The sequence below is a fragment of the Hyperolius riggenbachi genome, chromosome 4, assembly GCF_040937935.1.
Source record: "Hyperolius riggenbachi isolate aHypRig1 chromosome 4, aHypRig1.pri, whole genome shotgun sequence".
Lineage (NCBI taxonomy): Eukaryota > Metazoa > Chordata > Amphibia > Anura > Hyperoliidae > Hyperolius > Hyperolius riggenbachi.
Genome location: NC_090649.1, coordinates 11,070,315 through 11,087,536, shown reverse-complemented (window position 1 = coordinate 11,087,536; position 17,222 = coordinate 11,070,315). Strand labels below are relative to the sequence as shown.

The 17,222-nt window shown below is 44.8% G+C and overlaps 32 non-coding genes across 32 annotated transcripts; all 32 read right to left on the bottom strand.

Annotated features, from left to right (window-relative positions):
* Positions 1 to 153: 153 nt before the first annotated feature.
* TRNAV-UAC (transfer RNA valine (anticodon UAC)) lies at positions 154 to 226 on the bottom strand. The gene has a single exon. It is a non-coding gene; the product is annotated as a tRNA-Val (tRNA).
* A 679-nt stretch (positions 227 to 905) lies between these two features.
* Positions 906 to 978, bottom strand: TRNAV-CAC (transfer RNA valine (anticodon CAC)). The gene has a single exon. It is a non-coding gene; the product is annotated as a tRNA-Val (tRNA).
* A 141-nt stretch (positions 979 to 1,119) lies between these two features.
* Positions 1,120 to 1,192, bottom strand: TRNAV-AAC (transfer RNA valine (anticodon AAC)). Its single transcript has one exon. It is a non-coding gene; the product is annotated as a tRNA-Val (tRNA).
* Positions 1,193 to 1,503: 311 nt separating this feature from the next.
* TRNAV-UAC (transfer RNA valine (anticodon UAC)) lies at positions 1,504 to 1,576 on the bottom strand. The gene has a single exon. It is a non-coding gene; the product is annotated as a tRNA-Val (tRNA).
* A 678-nt stretch (positions 1,577 to 2,254) lies between these two features.
* TRNAV-CAC (transfer RNA valine (anticodon CAC)) lies at positions 2,255 to 2,327 on the bottom strand. The gene has a single exon. It is a non-coding gene; the product is annotated as a tRNA-Val (tRNA).
* A 141-nt stretch (positions 2,328 to 2,468) lies between these two features.
* TRNAV-AAC (transfer RNA valine (anticodon AAC)) lies at positions 2,469 to 2,541 on the bottom strand. Its single transcript has one exon. It is a non-coding gene; the product is annotated as a tRNA-Val (tRNA).
* A 311-nt stretch (positions 2,542 to 2,852) lies between these two features.
* Positions 2,853 to 2,925, bottom strand: TRNAV-UAC (transfer RNA valine (anticodon UAC)). Its single transcript has one exon. It is a non-coding gene; the product is annotated as a tRNA-Val (tRNA).
* Positions 2,926 to 3,603: 678 nt separating this feature from the next.
* Positions 3,604 to 3,676, bottom strand: TRNAV-CAC (transfer RNA valine (anticodon CAC)). The gene has a single exon. It is a non-coding gene; the product is annotated as a tRNA-Val (tRNA).
* A 141-nt stretch (positions 3,677 to 3,817) lies between these two features.
* TRNAV-AAC (transfer RNA valine (anticodon AAC)) lies at positions 3,818 to 3,890 on the bottom strand. Its single transcript has one exon. It is a non-coding gene; the product is annotated as a tRNA-Val (tRNA).
* A 1,062-nt stretch (positions 3,891 to 4,952) lies between these two features.
* Positions 4,953 to 5,025, bottom strand: TRNAV-CAC (transfer RNA valine (anticodon CAC)). The gene has a single exon. It is a non-coding gene; the product is annotated as a tRNA-Val (tRNA).
* A 141-nt stretch (positions 5,026 to 5,166) lies between these two features.
* TRNAV-AAC (transfer RNA valine (anticodon AAC)) lies at positions 5,167 to 5,239 on the bottom strand. Its single transcript has one exon. It is a non-coding gene; the product is annotated as a tRNA-Val (tRNA).
* A 311-nt stretch (positions 5,240 to 5,550) lies between these two features.
* Positions 5,551 to 5,623, bottom strand: TRNAV-UAC (transfer RNA valine (anticodon UAC)). Its single transcript has one exon. It is a non-coding gene; the product is annotated as a tRNA-Val (tRNA).
* Positions 5,624 to 6,301: 678 nt separating this feature from the next.
* TRNAV-CAC (transfer RNA valine (anticodon CAC)) lies at positions 6,302 to 6,374 on the bottom strand. Its single transcript has one exon. It is a non-coding gene; the product is annotated as a tRNA-Val (tRNA).
* Positions 6,375 to 6,515: 141 nt separating this feature from the next.
* Positions 6,516 to 6,588, bottom strand: TRNAV-AAC (transfer RNA valine (anticodon AAC)). Its single transcript has one exon. It is a non-coding gene; the product is annotated as a tRNA-Val (tRNA).
* A 1,062-nt stretch (positions 6,589 to 7,650) lies between these two features.
* TRNAV-CAC (transfer RNA valine (anticodon CAC)) lies at positions 7,651 to 7,723 on the bottom strand. Its single transcript has one exon. It is a non-coding gene; the product is annotated as a tRNA-Val (tRNA).
* Positions 7,724 to 7,864: 141 nt separating this feature from the next.
* On the bottom strand, positions 7,865 to 7,937 carry TRNAV-AAC (transfer RNA valine (anticodon AAC)). The gene has a single exon. It is a non-coding gene; the product is annotated as a tRNA-Val (tRNA).
* Positions 7,938 to 8,248: 311 nt separating this feature from the next.
* Positions 8,249 to 8,321, bottom strand: TRNAV-UAC (transfer RNA valine (anticodon UAC)). Its single transcript has one exon. It is a non-coding gene; the product is annotated as a tRNA-Val (tRNA).
* A 678-nt stretch (positions 8,322 to 8,999) lies between these two features.
* Positions 9,000 to 9,072, bottom strand: TRNAV-CAC (transfer RNA valine (anticodon CAC)). The gene has a single exon. It is a non-coding gene; the product is annotated as a tRNA-Val (tRNA).
* A 141-nt stretch (positions 9,073 to 9,213) lies between these two features.
* Positions 9,214 to 9,286, bottom strand: TRNAV-AAC (transfer RNA valine (anticodon AAC)). The gene has a single exon. It is a non-coding gene; the product is annotated as a tRNA-Val (tRNA).
* Positions 9,287 to 10,348: 1,062 nt separating this feature from the next.
* Positions 10,349 to 10,421, bottom strand: TRNAV-CAC (transfer RNA valine (anticodon CAC)). The gene has a single exon. It is a non-coding gene; the product is annotated as a tRNA-Val (tRNA).
* Positions 10,422 to 10,562: 141 nt separating this feature from the next.
* TRNAV-AAC (transfer RNA valine (anticodon AAC)) lies at positions 10,563 to 10,635 on the bottom strand. Its single transcript has one exon. It is a non-coding gene; the product is annotated as a tRNA-Val (tRNA).
* Positions 10,636 to 11,697: 1,062 nt separating this feature from the next.
* TRNAV-CAC (transfer RNA valine (anticodon CAC)) lies at positions 11,698 to 11,770 on the bottom strand. Its single transcript has one exon. It is a non-coding gene; the product is annotated as a tRNA-Val (tRNA).
* Positions 11,771 to 11,911: 141 nt separating this feature from the next.
* On the bottom strand, positions 11,912 to 11,984 carry TRNAV-AAC (transfer RNA valine (anticodon AAC)). Its single transcript has one exon. It is a non-coding gene; the product is annotated as a tRNA-Val (tRNA).
* Positions 11,985 to 12,295: 311 nt separating this feature from the next.
* On the bottom strand, positions 12,296 to 12,368 carry TRNAV-UAC (transfer RNA valine (anticodon UAC)). The gene has a single exon. It is a non-coding gene; the product is annotated as a tRNA-Val (tRNA).
* Positions 12,369 to 13,046: 678 nt separating this feature from the next.
* Positions 13,047 to 13,119, bottom strand: TRNAV-CAC (transfer RNA valine (anticodon CAC)). Its single transcript has one exon. It is a non-coding gene; the product is annotated as a tRNA-Val (tRNA).
* A 141-nt stretch (positions 13,120 to 13,260) lies between these two features.
* Positions 13,261 to 13,333, bottom strand: TRNAV-AAC (transfer RNA valine (anticodon AAC)). Its single transcript has one exon. It is a non-coding gene; the product is annotated as a tRNA-Val (tRNA).
* Positions 13,334 to 14,395: 1,062 nt separating this feature from the next.
* Positions 14,396 to 14,468, bottom strand: TRNAV-CAC (transfer RNA valine (anticodon CAC)). The gene has a single exon. It is a non-coding gene; the product is annotated as a tRNA-Val (tRNA).
* A 141-nt stretch (positions 14,469 to 14,609) lies between these two features.
* On the bottom strand, positions 14,610 to 14,682 carry TRNAV-AAC (transfer RNA valine (anticodon AAC)). Its single transcript has one exon. It is a non-coding gene; the product is annotated as a tRNA-Val (tRNA).
* A 311-nt stretch (positions 14,683 to 14,993) lies between these two features.
* Positions 14,994 to 15,066, bottom strand: TRNAV-UAC (transfer RNA valine (anticodon UAC)). The gene has a single exon. It is a non-coding gene; the product is annotated as a tRNA-Val (tRNA).
* Positions 15,067 to 15,744: 678 nt separating this feature from the next.
* Positions 15,745 to 15,817, bottom strand: TRNAV-CAC (transfer RNA valine (anticodon CAC)). Its single transcript has one exon. It is a non-coding gene; the product is annotated as a tRNA-Val (tRNA).
* A 141-nt stretch (positions 15,818 to 15,958) lies between these two features.
* TRNAV-AAC (transfer RNA valine (anticodon AAC)) lies at positions 15,959 to 16,031 on the bottom strand. The gene has a single exon. It is a non-coding gene; the product is annotated as a tRNA-Val (tRNA).
* A 1,062-nt stretch (positions 16,032 to 17,093) lies between these two features.
* On the bottom strand, positions 17,094 to 17,166 carry TRNAV-CAC (transfer RNA valine (anticodon CAC)). Its single transcript has one exon. It is a non-coding gene; the product is annotated as a tRNA-Val (tRNA).
* Positions 17,167 to 17,222: the final 56 nt, after the last annotated feature.

Genomic DNA, 17,222 nt, shown 5'->3' with positions numbered 1-17,222 from the left:
GGACTAACTCCAGCTCTTTTGCTTGGAAACAACTGGATCAAGAGGAGTAGGCAGACTAATGTGAGTTTTGTCAAGGTGCAGCTAGCATTGGAGGCCAAAAATCTTCTTTAGAAAGGAGGGGAATAGACCACTTTATGGAACAAAAAGCATCGCTGTTTCTGCCCAGTTTCGAGCTGGGGACCTTTTGCGTGTAAAGCAAACGTGATAACCACTACACTACAGAAACCTCCGGTGGAAACTGATTGCAATTTTGCTACCAAGAAGAAAGCAGTGCTCGCATAGGAACATAGACAACTGGCATATTGGGAACTAATACTCAAAAGAACCTTCCACATGAAAAAAGGGAGCAATAAAGTAGCTATGAGAGGTAACAACATCTAAAATGTTGGGCTTAGGTCAATAGAGTATGCTTGAGTAAAAAAAAAGGCATTCGGGAATAGAAAGGTGCGGAGGGGAAAGACAACCATGGCATGCAGCAAAATATCATAAGTCTTAACTACTGGGAAAGCCTGAACTTTGCAGATGATGCGACGGCAACCAAAGTGGCAGTACTTGGAGAAGGGCTGGATAGGAAGAAGACAAGGGAGGTTGGAGTCAAAGGCAAATTCCAGGCAATATAAACTTACAAAGCAGGTGATAGGACAGTTCTACTTCTAGATAGTGCAGTATCTAGGGAGAAGGAAAAGAGACAAAGCTTGGTGTTTTGCAAGTTGAGTTTTAGATCTCTCTTAGATGGATATGCATGTAGGGATGGCTGAGAGGCAGTCTGAAAGAGGCTATTAGCAGTTGCCTGAGAAAGTGAGTGAAGAAAAGACACTGGCCAGTCACATTGAGGGCCAGCTTGCAAGCGTATGGAGCAAGGGAAGGAGGAGTGCTTTGGATGGCAAAAAGTTAAAGGTAGACACTGTTTCTGCCCGGTTTCGAACCGGGGACCTTTCGCGTGTGAGGCAAACATGATAACCACTACACTACAGAAACCAGACACTTCTTGCTTGTCCTGGAGCCCCGAAAGAGGAAAAGTAGAGCTTTTCATGAATATGATTAAGCCAGACAGGTAAAGACTCATGCATGCGTAAGTGGAGCCTGCGTGAAAAGGAAAGAAGACCAGAGAAAAAGCCATGTTTCTGCCCAGTTTCAAACTGGGGACCTTTCGCGTGTTAGGCGAACGTGATAACCACTACACTACAGAAACCACCTACACTTCTCAGGGTGTACCCACAAGTGGCTCATTTTACCCAAGCAAAGCTTGTTTTAACCACGTGCAGCTCATTTTAACCACACGCAGCTCATTTTAACCACACGCAACAACTAGGATCCACATCTGTCCTGATCAAGCTAACACGCTACTTTGGACTAACTCCAGCTCTTTTGCTTGGAGACAACTGGATCAAGAGGAGTAGGCAGACTAATGTGAGTTTTGTCAAGGTGCAGCTAGCATTGGAGGCCAAAAATCTTCTTTAGAAAGGAGGGGAATAGACCACTTTATGGAACAAAAAGCATCGCTGTTTCTGCCCAGTTTCGAGCTGGGGACCTTTTGCGTGTAAAGCAAACATGATAACCACTACACTACAGAAACCTCCGGTGGTAACTGATTGCAATTTTGCTACCAAGAAGAAAGCAGTGCTCGCATAGGAACATAGACAACTGGCATATTGGGAACTAATACTCAAAAGAACCTTCCACATGAGAAAGGGAGCAATAAAGTAGCTATGAGAGGTAACAACATCTAAAATGTTGGGCTTAGGTCAATAGAGTATGCTTGAGTAAAAAAAAAGGCATTCGGGAATAGAAAGGTGGGGAGGGGAAAGACAACCATGGCATGCAGCAAAATATCATAAGTCTTAACTACTGGGAAAGCCTGAACTTTGCAGATGATGCGACGGCAACCAAAGTGGCAGTACTTGGAGAAGGGCTGGATAGGAAGAAGACAAGGGAGGTTGGAGTCAAAGGCAAATTCCAGGCAATATAAACTTACAAAGCAGGTGATAGGACAGTTCTACTTCTAGATAGTGCAGTATCTAGGGAGAAGGAAAAGAGACAAAGCTTGGTGTTTTGCAAGTTGAGTTTTAGATCTCTCTTAGATGGATATGCATGTAGGGATGGCTGAGAGGCAGTCTGAAAGAGGCTATTAGCAGTTGCCTGAGAAAGTGAGTGAAGAAAAGACACTGGCCAGTCACATTGAGGGCCAGCTTGCAAGCGTATGGAGCAAGGGAAGGAGGAGTGCTTTGGATGGCAAAAAGTTAAAGGTAGACACTGTTTCTGCCCGGTTTCGAACCGGGGACCTTTCGCGTGTGAGGCAAACATGATAACCACTACACTACAGAAACCAGACACTTCTTGCTTGTCCTGGAGCCCCGAAAGAGGAAAAGTAGAGCTTTTCATGAATATGATTAAGCCAGACAGGTAAAGACTCATGCATGCGTAAGTGGAGCCTGCGTGAAAAGGAAAGAAGACCAGAGAAAAAGCCATGTTTCTGCCCAGTTTCAAACTGGGGACCTTTCGCGTGTTAGGCGAACGTGATAACCACTACACTACAGAAACCACCTACACTTCTCAGGGTGTACCCACAAGTGGCTCATTTTACCCAAGCAAAGCTTGTTTTAACCACGTGCAGCTCATTTTAACCACACGCAGCTCATTTTAACCACACGCAACAACTAGGATCCACATCTGTCCTGATCAAGCTAACACGCTACTTTGGACTAACTCCAGCTCTTTTGCTTGGAGACAACTGGATCAAGAGGAGTAGGCAGACTAATGTGAGTTTTGTCAAGGTGCAGCTAGCATTGGAGGCCAAAAATCTTCTTTAGAAAGGAGGGGAATAGACCACTTTATGGAACAAAAAGCATCGCTGTTTCTGCCCAGTTTCGAGCTGGGGACCATTTGCGTGTAAAGCAAACGTGATAACCACTACACTACAGAAACCTCCGGTGGTAACTGATTGCAATTTTGCTACCAAGAAGAAAGCAGTGCTCGCATAGGAACATAGACAACTGGCATATTGGGAACTAATACTCAAAAGAACCTTCCACATGAGAAAGGGAGCAATAAAGTAGCTATGAGAGGTAACAACTTCTAAAATGTTGGGCTTAGGTCAATAGAGTATGCTTGAGTAAAAAAAAAGGCATTCGGGAATAGAAAGGTGGGGAGGGGAAAGACAACCATGGCATGCAGCAAAATATCATAAGTCTTAACTACTGGGAAAGCCTGAACTTTGCAGATGATGCGACGGCAACCAAAGTGGCAGTACTTGGAGAAGGGCTGGATAGGAAGAAGACAAGGGAGGTTGGAGTCAAAGGCAAATTCCAGGCAATATAAACTTACAAAGCAGGTGATAGGACAGTTCTACTTCTAGATAGTGCAGTATCTAGGGAGAAGGAAAAGAGACAAAGCTTGGTGTTTTGCAAGTTGAGTTTTAGATCTCTCTTAGATGGATATGCATGTAGGGATGGCTGAGAGGCAGTCTGAAAGAGGCTATTAGCAGTTGCCTGAGAAAGTGAGTGAAGAAAAGACACTGGCCAGTCACATTGAGGGCCAGCTTGCAAGCGTATGGAGCAAGGGAAGGAGGAGTGCTTTGGATGGCAAAACTTTAAAGATAGACACTGTTTCTGCCCGGTGTTGAACCGGGGACCTTTCGCGTGTGAGGCAAACATGATAACCACTACACTACAGAAACCAGATACTTCTTGCTTGTCCTGGAGCCCCGAAAGAGGAAAAGTAGAGCTTTTCATGAATATGATTAAGCCAGACAGGTAAAGACTCATGCATGCGTAAGTGGAGCCTGCGTGAAAAGGAAAGAAGACCAGAGAAAAAACCATGTTTCTGCCCAGTTTCGAACTGGGGACCTTTCGCGTGTTAGGCGAACGTGATAACCACTACACTACAGAAACCACCTACACTTCTCAGGGTGTACCCACAAGTGGCTCATTTTACCCAAGCAAAGCTTGTTTTAACCACGTGCAGCTCATTTTAACCACACGCAGCTCATTTTAACCACACGCAACAACTAGGATCCACATCTGTCCTGATCAAGCTAACACGCTACTTTGGACTAACTCCAGCTCTTTTGCTTGGAGACAACTGGATCAAGAGGAGTAGGCAGACTAATGTGAGTTTTGTCAAGGTGCAGCTAGCATTGGAGGCCAAAAATCTTCTTTAGAAAGGAGGGGAATAGACCACTTTATGGAACAAAAAGCATCGCTGTTTCTGCCCAGTTTCGAGCTGGGGACCTTTTGCGTGTAAAGCAAATTTGATAACCACTACACTACAGAAACCTCCGGTGGTAACTGATTGCAATTTTGCTACCAAGAAGAAAGCAGTGCTCGCATAGGAACATAGACAACTGGCATATTGGGAACTAATACTCAAAAGAACCTTCCACATGAGAAAGGGAGCAATAAAGTAGCTATGAGAGGTAACAACATCTAAAATGTTGGGCTTAGGTCAATAGAGTATGCTTGAGTAAAAAAAAAGGCATTCGGGAATAGAAAGGTGGGGAGGGGAAAGACAACCATGGCATGCAGCAAAATATCATAAGTCTTAACTACTGGGAAAGCCTGAACTTTGCAGATGATGCGACGGCAACCAAAGTGGCAGTACTTGGAGAAGGGCTGGATAGGAAGAAGACAAGGGAGGTTGGAGTCAAAGGCAAATTCCAGGCAATATAAACTTACAAAGCAGGTGATAGGACAGTTCTACTTCTAGATAGTGCAGTATCTAGGGAGAAGGAAAAGAGACAAAGCTTGGTGTTTTGCAAGTTGAGTTTTAGATCTCTCTTAGATGGATATGCATGTAGGGATGGCTGAGAGGCAGTCTGAAAGAGGCTATTAGCAGTTGCCTGAGAAAGTGAGTGAAGAAAAGACACTGGCCAGTCACATTGAGGGCCAGCTTGCAAGCGTATGGAGCAAGGGAAGGAGGAGTGCTTTGGATGGCAAAAAGTTAAAGGTAGACACTGTTTCTGCCCGGTTTCGAACCGGGGACCTTTCGCGTGTGAGGCAAACATGATAACCACTACACTACAGAAACCAGACACTTCTTGCTTGTCCTGGAGCCCCGAAAGAGGAAAAGTAGAGCTTTTCATGAATATGATTAAGCCAGACAGGTAAAGACTCATGCATGCGTAAGTGGAGCCTGCGTGAAAAGGAAAGAAGACCAGAGAAAAAGCCATGTTTCTGCCCAGTTTCAAACTGGGGACCTTTCGCGTGTTAGGCGAACGTGATAACCACTACACTACAGAAACCACCTACACTTCTCAGGGTGTACCCACAAGTGGCTCATTTTACCCAAGCAAAGCTTGTTTTAACCACGTGCAGCTCATTTTAACCACACGCAGCTCATTTTAACCACACGCAACAACTAGGATCCACATCTGTCCTGATCAAGCTAACACGCTACTTTGGACTAACTCCAGCTCTTTTGCTTGGAGACAACTGGATCAAGAGGAGTAGGCAGACTAATGTGAGTTTTGTCAAGGTGCAGCTAGCATTGGAGGCCAAAAATCTTCTTTAGAAAGGAGGGGAATAGACCACTTTATGGAACAAAAAGCATCGCTGTTTCTGCCCAGTTTCGAGCTGGGGACCATTTGCGTGTAAAGCAAACGTGATAACCACTACACTACAGAAACCTCCGGTGGTAACTGATTGCAATTTTGCTACCAAGAAGAAAGCAGTGCTCGCATAGGAACATAGACAACTGGCATATTGGGAACTAATACTCAAAAGAACCTTCCACATGAGAAAGGGAGCAATAAAGTAGCTATGAGAGGTAACAACTTCTAAAATGTTGGGCTTAGGTCAATAGAGTATGCTTGAGTAAAAAAAAAGGCATTCGGGAATAGAAAGGTGGGGAGGGGAAAGACAAAAATGGCATGCAGCAAAATATCATAAGTCTTAACTACTGGGAAAGCCTGAACTTTGCAGATGATGCGACGGCAACCAAAGTGGCAGTACTTGGAGAAGGGCTGGATAGGAAGAAGACAAGGGAGGTTGGAGTCAAAGGCAAATTCCAGGCAATATAAACTTACAAAGCAGGTGATAGGACAGTTCTACTTCTAGATAGTGCAGTATCTAGGGAGAAGGAAAAGAGACAAAGCTTGGTGTTTTGCAAGTTGAGTTTTAGATCTCTCTTAGATGGATATGCATGTAGGGATGGCTGAGAGGCAGTCTGAAAGAGGCTATTAGCAGTTGCCTGAGAAAGTGAGTGAAGAAAAGACACTGGCCAGTCACATTGAGGGCCAGCTTGCAAGCGTATGGAGCAAGGGAAGGAGGAGTGCTTTGGATGGCAAAAAGTTAAAGGTAGACACTGTTTCTGCCCGGTGTTGAACCGGGGACCTTTCGCGTGTGAGGCAAACATGATAACCACTACACTACAGAAACCAGATACTTCTTGCTTGTCCTGGAGCCCCGAAAGAGGAAAAGTAGAGCTTTTCATGAATATGATTAAGCCAGACAGGTAAAGACTCATGCATGCGTAAGTGGAGCCTGCGTGAAAAGGAAAGAAGACCAGAGAAAAAACCATGTTTCTGCCCAGTTTCGAACTGGGGACCTTTCGCGTGTTAGGCGAACGTGATAACCACTACACTACAGAAACCACCTACACTTCTCAGGGTGTACCCACAAGTGGCTCATTTTACCCAAGCAAAGCTTGTTTTAACCACGTGCAGCTCATTTTAACCACACGCAGCTCATTTTAACCACACGCAACAACTAGGATCCACATCTGTCCTGATCAAGCTAACACGCTACTTTGGACTAACTCCAGCTCTTTTGCTTGGAGACAACTGGATCAAGAGGAGTAGGCAGACTAATGTGAGTTTTGTCAAGGTGCAGCTAGCATTGGAGGCCAAAAATCTTCTTTAGAAAGGAGGGGAATAGACCACTTTATGGAACAAAAAGCATCGCTGTTTCTGCCCAGTTTCGAGCTGGGGACCTTTTGCGTGTAAAGCAAATTTGATAACCACTACACTACAGAAACCTCCGGTGGTAACTGATTGCAATTTTGCTACCAAGAAGAAAGCAGTGCTCGCATAGGAACATAGACAACTGGCATATTGGGAACTAATACTCAAAAGAACCTTCCACATGAGAAAGGGAGCAATAAAGTAGCTATGAGAGGTAACAACATCTAAAATGTTGGGCTTAGGTCAATAGAGTATGCTTGAGTAAAAAAAAAGGCATTCGGGAATAGAAAGGTGGGGAGGGGAAAGACAACCATGGCATGCAGCAAAATATCATAAGTCTTAACTACTGGGAAAGCCTGAACTTTGCAGATGATGCGACGGCAACCAAAGTGGCAGTACTTGGAGAAGGGCTGGATAGGAAGAAGACAAGGGAGGTTGGAGTCAAAGGCAAATTCCAGGCAATATAAACTTACAAAGCAGGTGATAGGACAGTTCTACTTCTAGATAGTGCAGTATCTAGGGAGAAGGAAAAGAGACAAAGCTTGGTGTTTTGCAAGTTGAGTTTTAGATCTCTCTTAGATGGATATGCATGTAGGGATGGCTGAGAGGCAGTCTGAAAGAGGCTATTAGCAGTTGCCTGAGAAAGTGAGTGAAGAAAAGACACTGGCCAGTCACATTGAGGGCCAGCTTGCAAGCGTATGGAGCAAGGGAAGGAGGAGTGCTTTGGATGGCAAAAAGTTAAAGGTAGACACTGTTTCTGCCCGGTTTCGAACCGGGGACCTTTCGCGTGTGAGGCAAACATGATAACCACTACACTACAGAAACCAGACACTTCTTGCTTGTCCTGGAGCCCCGAAAGAGGAAAAGTAGAGCTTTTCATGAATATGATTAAGCCAGACAGGTAAAGACTCATGCATGCGTAAGTGGAGCCTGCGTGAAAAGGAAAGAAGACCAGAGAAAAAGCCATGTTTCTGCCCAGTTTCAAACTGGGGACCTTTCGCGTGTTAGGCGAACGTGATAACCACTACACTACAGAAACCACCTACACTTCTCAGGGTGTACCCACAAGTGGCTCATTTTACCCAAGCAAAGCTTGTTTTAACCACGTGCAGCTCATTTTAACCACACGCAGCTCATTTTAACCACACGCAACAACTAGGATCCACATCTGTCCTGATCAAGCTAACACGCTACTTTGGACTAACTCCAGCTCTTTTGCTTGGAGACAACTGGATCAAGAGGAGTAGGCAGACTAATGTGAGTTTTGTCAAGGTGCAGCTAGCATTGGAGGCCAAAAATCTTCTTTAGAAAGGAGGGGAATAGACCACTTTATGGAACAAAAAGCATCGCTGTTTCTGCCCAGTTTCGAGCTGGGGACCATTTGCGTGTAAAGCAAACGTGATAACCACTACACTACAGAAACCTCCGGTGGTAACTGATTGCAATTTTGCTACCAAGAAGAAAGCAGTGCTCGCATAGGAACATAGACAACTGGCATATTGGGAACTAATACTCAAAAGAACCTTCCACATGAGAAAGGGAGCAATAAAGTAGCTATGAGAGGTAACAACTTCTAAAATGTTGGGCTTAGGTCAATAGAGTATGCTTGAGTAAAAAAAAAGGCATTCGGGAATAGAAAGGTGGGGAGGGGAAAGACAAAAATGGCATGCAGCAAAATATCATAAGTCTTAACTACTGGGAAAGCCTGAACTTTGCAGATGATGCGACGGCAACCAAAGTGGCAGTACTTGGAGAAGGGCTGGATAGGAAGAAGACAAGGGAGGTTGGAGTCAAAGGCAAATTCCAGGCAATATAAACTTACAAAGCAGGTGATAGGACAGTTCTACTTCTAGATAGTGCAGTATCTAGGGAGAAGGAAAAGAGACAAAGCTTGGTGTTTTGCAAGTTGAGTTTTAGATCTCTCTTAGATGGATATGCATGTAGGGATGGCTGAGAGGCAGTCTGAAAGAGGCTATTAGCAGTTGCCTGAGAAAGTGAGTGAAGAAAAGACACTGGCCAGTCACATTGAGGGCCAGCTTGCAAGCGTATGGAGCAAGGGAAGGAGGAGTGCTTTGGATGGCAAAAAGTTAAAGGTAGACACTGTTTCTGCCCGGTGTTGAACCGGGGACCTTTCGCGTGTGAGGCAAACATGATAACCACTACACTACAGAAACCAGATACTTCTTGCTTGTCCTGGAGCCCCGAAAGAGGAAAAGTAGAGCTTTTCATGAATATGATTAAGCCAGACAGGTAAAGACTCATGCATGCGTAAGTGGAGCCTGCGTGAAAAGGAAAGAAGACCAGAGAAAAAACCATGTTTCTGCCCAGTTTCGAACTGGGGACCTTTCGCGTGTTAGGCGAACGTGATAACCACTACACTACAGAAACCACCTACACTTCTCAGGGTGTACCCACAAGTGGCTCATTTTACCCAAGCAAAGCTTGTTTTAACCACGTGCAGCTCATTTTAACCACACGCAGCTCATTTTAACCACACGCAACAACTAGGATCCACATCTGTCCTGATCAAGCTAACACGCTACTTTGGACTAACTCCAGCTCTTTTGCTTGGAGACAACTGGATCAAGAGGAGTAGGCAGACTAATGTGAGTTTTGTCAAGGTGCAGCTAGCATTGGAGGCCAAAAATCTTCTTTAGAAAGGAGGGGAATAGACCACTTTATGGAACAAAAAGCATCGCTGTTTCTGCCCAGTTTCGAGCTGGGGACCTTTTGCGTGTAAAGCAAATTTGATAACCACTACACTACAGAAACCTCCGGTGGTAACTGATTGCAATTTTGCTACCAAGAAGAAAGCAGTGCTCGCATAGGAACATAGACAACTGGCATATTGGGAACTAATACTCAAAAGAACCTTCCACATGAGAAAGGGAGCAATAAAGTAGCTATGAGAGGTAACAACATCTAAAATGTTGGGCTTAGGTCAATAGAGTATGCTTGAGTAAAAAAAAAGGCATTCGGGAATAGAAAGGTGGGGAGGGGAAAGACAACCATGGCATGCAGCAAAATATCATAAGTCTTAACTACTGGGAAAGCCTGAACTTTGCAGATGATGCGACGGCAACCAAAGTGGCAGTACTTGGAGAAGGGCTGGATAGGAAGAAGACAAGGGAGGTTGGAGTCAAAGGCAAATTCCAGGCAATATAAACTTACAAAGCAGGTGATAGGACAGTTCTACTTCTAGATAGTGCAGTATCTAGGGAGAAGGAAAAGAGACAAAGCTTGGTGTTTTGCAAGTTGAGTTTTAGATCTCTCTTAGATGGATATGCATGTAGGGATGGCTGAGAGGCAGTCTGAAAGAGGCTATTAGCAGTTGCCTGAGAAAGTGAGTGAAGAAAAGACACTGGCCAGTCACATTGAGGGCCAGCTTGCAAGCGTATGGAGCAAGGGAAGGAGGAGTGCTTTGGATGGCAAAAAGTTAAAGGTAGACACTGTTTCTGCCCGGTTTCGAACCGGGGACCTTTCGCGTGTGAGGCAAACATGATAACCACTACACTACAGAAACCAGACACTTCTTGCTTGTCCTGGAGCCCCGAAAGAGGAAAAGTAGAGCTTTTCATGAATATGATTAAGCCAGACAGGTAAAGACTCATGCATGCGTAAGTGGAGCCTGCGTGAAAAGGAAAGAAGACCAGAGAAAAAACCATGTTTCTGCCCAGTTTCGAACTGGGGACCTTTCGCGTGTTAGGCGAACGTGATAACCACTACACTACAGAAACCACCTACACTTCTCAGGGTGTACCCACAAGTGGCTCATTTTACCCAAGCAAAGCTTGTTTTAACCACGTGCAGCTCATTTTAACCACACGCAGCTCATTTTAACCACACGCAACAACTAGGATCCACATCTGTCCTGATCAAGCTAACACGCTACTTTGGACTAACTCCAGCTCTTTTGCTTGGAGACAACTGGATCAAGAGGAGTAGGCAGACTAATGTGAGTTTTGTCAAGGTGCAGCTAGCATTGGAGGCCAAAAATCTTCTTTAGAAAGGAGGGGAATAGACCACTTTATGGAACAAAAAGCATCGCTGTTTCTGCCCAGTTTCGAGCTGGGGACCTTTTGCGTGTAAAGCAAATTTGATAACCACTACACTACAGAAACCTCCGGTGGTAACTGATTGCAATTTTGCTACCAAGAAGAAAGCAGTGCTCGCATAGGAACATAGACAACTGGCATATTGGGAACTAATACTCAAAAGAACCTTCCACATGAGAAAGGGAGCAATAAAGTAGCTATGAGAGGTAACAACATCTAAAATGTTGGGCTTAGGTCAATAGAGTATGCTTGAGTAAAAAAAAAGGCATTCGGGAATAGAAAGGTGGGGAGGGGAAAGACAACCATGGCATGCAGCAAAATATCATAAGTCTTAACTACTGGGAAAGCCTGAACTTTGCAGATGATGCGACGGCAACCAAAGTGGCAGTACTTGGAGAAGGGCTGGATAGGAAGAAGACAAGGGAGGTTGGAGTCAAAGGCAAATTCCAGGCAATATAAACTTACAAAGCAGGTGATAGGACAGTTCTACTTCTAGATAGTGCAGTATCTAGGGAGAAGGAAAAGAGACAAAGCTTGGTGTTTTGCAAGTTGAGTTTTAGATCTCTCTTAGATGGATATGCATGTAGGGATGGCTGAGAGGCAGTCTGAAAGAGGCTATTAGCAGTTGCCTGAGAAAGTGAGTGAAGAAAAGACACTGGCCAGTCACATTGAGGGCCAGCTTGCAAGCGTATGGAGCAAGGGAAGGAGGAGTGCTTTGGATGGCAAAAAGTTAAAGGTAGACACTGTTTCTGCCCGGTTTCGAACCGGGGACCTTTCGCGTGTGAGGCAAACATGATAACCACTACACTACAGAAACCAGACACTTCTTGCTTGTCCTGGAGCCCCGAAAGAGGAAAAGTAGAGCTTTTCATGAATATGATTAAGCCAGACAGGTAAAGACTCATGCATGCGTAAGTGGAGCCTGCGTGAAAAGGAAAGAAGACCAGAGAAAAAGCCATGTTTCTGCCCAGTTTCAAACTGGGGACCTTTCGCGTGTTAGGCGAACGTGATAACCACTACACTACAGAAACCACCTACACTTCTCAGGGTGTACCCACAAGTGGCTCATTTTACCCAAGCAAAGCTTGTTTTAACCACGTGCAGCTCATTTTAACCACACGCAGCTCATTTTAACCACACGCAACAACTAGGATCCACATCTGTCCTGATCAAGCTAACACGCTACTTTGGACTAACTCCAGCTCTTTTGCTTGGAGACAACTGGATCAAGAGGAGTAGGCAGACTAATGTGAGTTTTGTCAAGGTGCAGCTAGCATTGGAGGCCAAAAATCTTCTTTAGAAAGGAGGGGAATAGACCACTTTATGGAACAAAAAGCATCGCTGTTTCTGCCCAGTTTCGAGCTGGGGACCATTTGCGTGTAAAGCAAACGTGATAACCACTACACTACAGAAACCTCCGGTGGTAACTGATTGCAATTTTGCTACCAAGAAGAAAGCAGTGCTCGCATAGGAACATAGACAACTGGCATATTGGGAACTAATACTCAAAAGAACCTTCCACATGAGAAAGGGAGCAATAAAGTAGCTATGAGAGGTAACAACTTCTAAAATGTTGGGCTTAGGTCAATAGAGTATGCTTGAGTAAAAAAAAAGGCATTCGGGAATAGAAAGGTGGGGAGGGGAAAGACAAAAATGGCATGCAGCAAAATATCATAAGTCTTAACTACTGGGAAAGCCTGAACTTTGCAGATGATGCGACGGCAACCAAAGTGGCAGTACTTGGAGAAGGGCTGGATAGGAAGAAGACAAGGGAGGTTGGAGTCAAAGGCAAATTCCAGGCAATATAAACTTACAAAGCAGGTGATAGGACAGTTCTACTTCTAGATAGTGCAGTATCTAGGGAGAAGGAAAAGAGACAAAGCTTGGTGTTTTGCAAGTTGAGTTTTAGATCTCTCTTAGATGGATATGCATGTAGGGATGGCTGAGAGGCAGTCTGAAAGAGGCTATTAGCAGTTGCCTGAGAAAGTGAGTGAAGAAAAGACACTGGCCAGTCACATTGAGGGCCAGCTTGCAAGCGTATGGAGCAAGGGAAGGAGGAGTGCTTTGGATGGCAAAACTTTAAAGATAGACACTGTTTCTGCCCGGTGTTGAACCGGGGACCTTTCGCGTGTGAGGCAAACATGATAACCACTACACTACAGAAACCAGATACTTCTTGCTTGTCCTGGAGCCCCGAAAGAGGAAAAGTAGAGCTTTTCATGAATATGATTAAGCCAGACAGGTAAAGACTCATGCATGCGTAAGTGGAGCCTGCGTGAAAAGGAAAGAAGACCAGAGAAAAAACCATGTTTCTGCCCAGTTTCGAACTGGGGACCTTTCGCGTGTTAGGCGAACGTGATAACCACTACACTACAGAAACCACCTACACTTCTCAGGGTGTACCCACAAGTGGCTCATTTTACCCAAGCAAAGCTTGTTTTAACCACGTGCAGCTCATTTTAACCACACGCAGCTCATTTTAACCACACGCAACAACTAGGATCCACATCTGTCCTGATCAAGCTAACACGCTACTTTGGACTAACTCCAGCTCTTTTGCTTGGAGACAACTGGATCAAGAGGAGTAGGCAGACTAATGTGAGTTTTGTCAAGGTGCAGCTAGCATTGGAGGCCAAAAATCTTCTTTAGAAAGGAGGGGAATAGACCACTTTATGGAACAAAAAGCATCGCTGTTTCTGCCCAGTTTCGAGCTGGGGACCTTTTGCGTGTAAAGCAAATTTGATAACCACTACACTACAGAAACCTCCGGTGGTAACTGATTGCAATTTTGCTACCAAGAAGAAAGCAGTGCTCGCATAGGAACATAGACAACTGGCATATTGGGAACTAATACTCAAAAGAACCTTCCACATGAGAAAGGGAGCAATAAAGTAGCTATGAGAGGTAACAACATCTAAAATGTTGGGCTTAGGTCAATAGAGTATGCTTGAGTAAAAAAAAAGGCATTCGGGAATAGAAAGGTGGGGAGGGGAAAGACAACCATGGCATGCAGCAAAATATCATAAGTCTTAACTACTGGGAAAGCCTGAACTTTGCAGATGATGCGACGGCAACCAAAGTGGCAGTACTTGGAGAAGGGCTGGATAGGAAGAAGACAAGGGAGGTTGGAGTCAAAGGCAAATTCCAGGCAATATAAACTTACAAAGCAGGTGATAGGACAGTTCTACTTCTAGATAGTGCAGTATCTAGGGAGAAGGAAAAGAGACAAAGCTTGGTGTTTTGCAAGTTGAGTTTTAGATCTCTCTTAGATGGATATGCATGTAGGGATGGCTGAGAGGCAGTCTGAAAGAGGCTATTAGCAGTTGCCTGAGAAAGTGAGTGAAGAAAAGACACTGGCCAGTCACATTGAGGGCCAGCTTGCAAGCGTATGGAGCAAGGGAAGGAGGAGTGCTTTGGATGGCAAAAAGTTAAAGGTAGACACTGTTTCTGCCCGGTTTCGAACCGGGGACCTTTCGCGTGTGAGGCAAACATGATAACCACTACACTACAGAAACCAGACACTTCTTGCTTGTCCTGGAGCCCCGAAAGAGGAAAAGTAGAGCTTTTCATGAATATGATTAAGCCAGACAGGTAAAGACTCATGCATGCGTAAGTGGAGCCTGCGTGAAAAGGAAAGAAGACCAGAGAAAAAGCCATGTTTCTGCCCAGTTTCAAACTGGGGACCTTTCGCGTGTTAGGCGAACGTGATAACCACTACACTACAGAAACCACCTACACTTCTCAGGGTGTACCCACAAGTGGCTCATTTTACCCAAGCAAAGCTTGTTTTAACCACGTGCAGCTCATTTTAACCACACGCAGCTCATTTTAACCACACGCAACAACTAGGATCCACATCTGTCCTGATCAAGCTAACACGCTACTTTGGACTAACTCCAGCTCTTTTGCTTGGAGACAACTGGATCAAGAGGAGTAGGCAGACTAATGTGAGTTTTGTCAAGGTGCAGCTAGCATTGGAGGCCAAAAATCTTCTTTAGAAAGGAGGGGAATAGACCACTTTATGGAACAAAAAGCATCGCTGTTTCTGCCCAGTTTCGAGCTGGGGACCATTTGCGTGTAAAGCAAACGTGATAACCACTACACTACAGAAACCTCCGGTGGTAACTGATTGCAATTTTGCTACCAAGAAGAAAGCAGTGCTCGCATAGGAACATAGACAACTGGCATATTGGGAACTAATACTCAAAAGAACCTTCCACATGAGAAAGGGAGCAATAAAGTAGCTATGAGAGGTAACAACTTCTAAAATGTTGGGCTTAGGTCAATAGAGTATGCTTGAGTAAAAAAAAAGGCATTCGGGAATAGAAAGGTGGGGAGGGGAAAGACAAAAATGGCATGCAGCAAAATATCATAAGTCTTAACTACTGGGAAAGCCTGAACTTTGCAGATGATGCGACGGCAACCAAAGTGGCAGTACTTGGAGAAGGGCTGGATAGGAAGAAGACAAGGGAGGTTGGAGTCAAAGGCAAATTCCAGGCAATATAAACTTACAAAGCAGGTGATAGGACAGTTCTACTTCTAGATAGTGCAGTATCTAGGGAGAAGGAAAAGAGACAAAGCTTGGTGTTTTGCAAGTTGAGTTTTAGATCTCTCTTAGATGGATATGCATGTAGGGATGGCTGAGAGGCAGTCTGAAAGAGGCTATTAGCAGTTGCCTGAGAAAGTGAGTGAAGAAAAGACACTGGCCAGTCACATTGAGGGCCAGCTTGCAAGCGTATGGAGCAAGGGAAGGAGGAGTGCTTTGGATGGCAAAAAGTTAAAGGTAGACACTGTTTCTGCCCGGTGTTGAACCGGGGACCTTTCGCGTGTGAGGCAAACATGATAACCACTACACTACAGAAACCAGATACTTCTTGCTTGTCCTGGAGCCCCGAAAGAGGAAAAGTAGAGCTTTTCATGAATATGATTAAGCCAGACAGGTAAAGACTCATGCATGCGTAAGTGGAGCCTGCGTGAAAAGGAAAGAAGACCAGAGAAAAAACCATGTTTCTGCCCAGTTTCGAACTGGGGACCTTTCGCGTGTTAGGCGAACGTGATAACCACTACACTACAGAAACCACCTACACTTCTCAGGGTGTACCCACAAGTGGCTCATTTTACCCAAGCAAAGCTTGTTTTAACCACGTGCAGCTCATTTTAACCACACGCAGCTCATTTTAACCACACGCAACAACTAGGATCCACATCTGTCCTGATCAAGCTAACACGCTACTTTGGACTAACTCCAGCTCTTTTGCTTGGAGACAACTGGATCAAGAGGAGTAGGCAGACTAATGTGAGTTTTGTCAAGGTGCAGCTAGCATTGGAGGCCAAAAATCTTCTTTAGAAAGGAGGGGAATAGACCACTTTATGGAACAAAAAGCATCGCTGTTTCTGCCCAGTTTCGAGCTGGGGACCTTTTGCGTGTAAAGCAAATTTGATAACCACTACACTACAGAAACCTCCGGTGGTAACTGATTGCAATTTTGCTACCAAGAAGAAAGCAGTGCTCGCATAGGAACATAGACAACTGGCATATTGGGAACTAATACTCAAAAGAACCTTCCACATGAGAAAGGGAGCAATAAAGTAGCTATGAGAGGTAACAACATCTAAAATGTTGGGCTTAGGTCAATAGAGTATGCTTGAGTAAAAAAAAAGGCATTCGGGAATAGAAAGGTGGGGAGGGGAAAGACAACCATGGCATGCAGCAAAATATCATAAGTCTTAACTACTGGGAAAGCCTGAACTTTGCAGATGATGCGACGGCAACCAAAGTGGCAGTACTTGGAGAAGGGCTGGATAGGAAGAAGACAAGGGAGGTTGGAGTCAAAGGCAAATTCCAGGCAATATAAACTTACAAAGCAGGTGATAGGACAGTTCTACTTCTAGATAGTGCAGTATCTAGGGAGAAGGAAAAGAGACAAAGCTTGGTGTTTTGCAAGTTGAGTTTTAGATCTCTCTTAGATGGATATGCATGTAGGGATGGCTGAGAGGCAGTCTGAAAGAGGCTATTAGCAGTTGCCTGAGAAAGTGAGTGAAGAAAAGACACTGGCCAGTCACATTGAGGGCCAGCTTGCAAGCGTATGGAGCAAGGGAAGGAGGAGTGCTTTGGATGGCAAAAAGTTAAAGGTAGACACTGTTTCTGCCCGGTTTCGAACCGGGGACCTTTCGCGTGTGAGGCAAACATGATAACCACTACACTACAGAAACCAGACACTTCTTGCTTGTCCTGGAGCCCCGAAAGAGGAAAAGTAGAGCTTTTCATG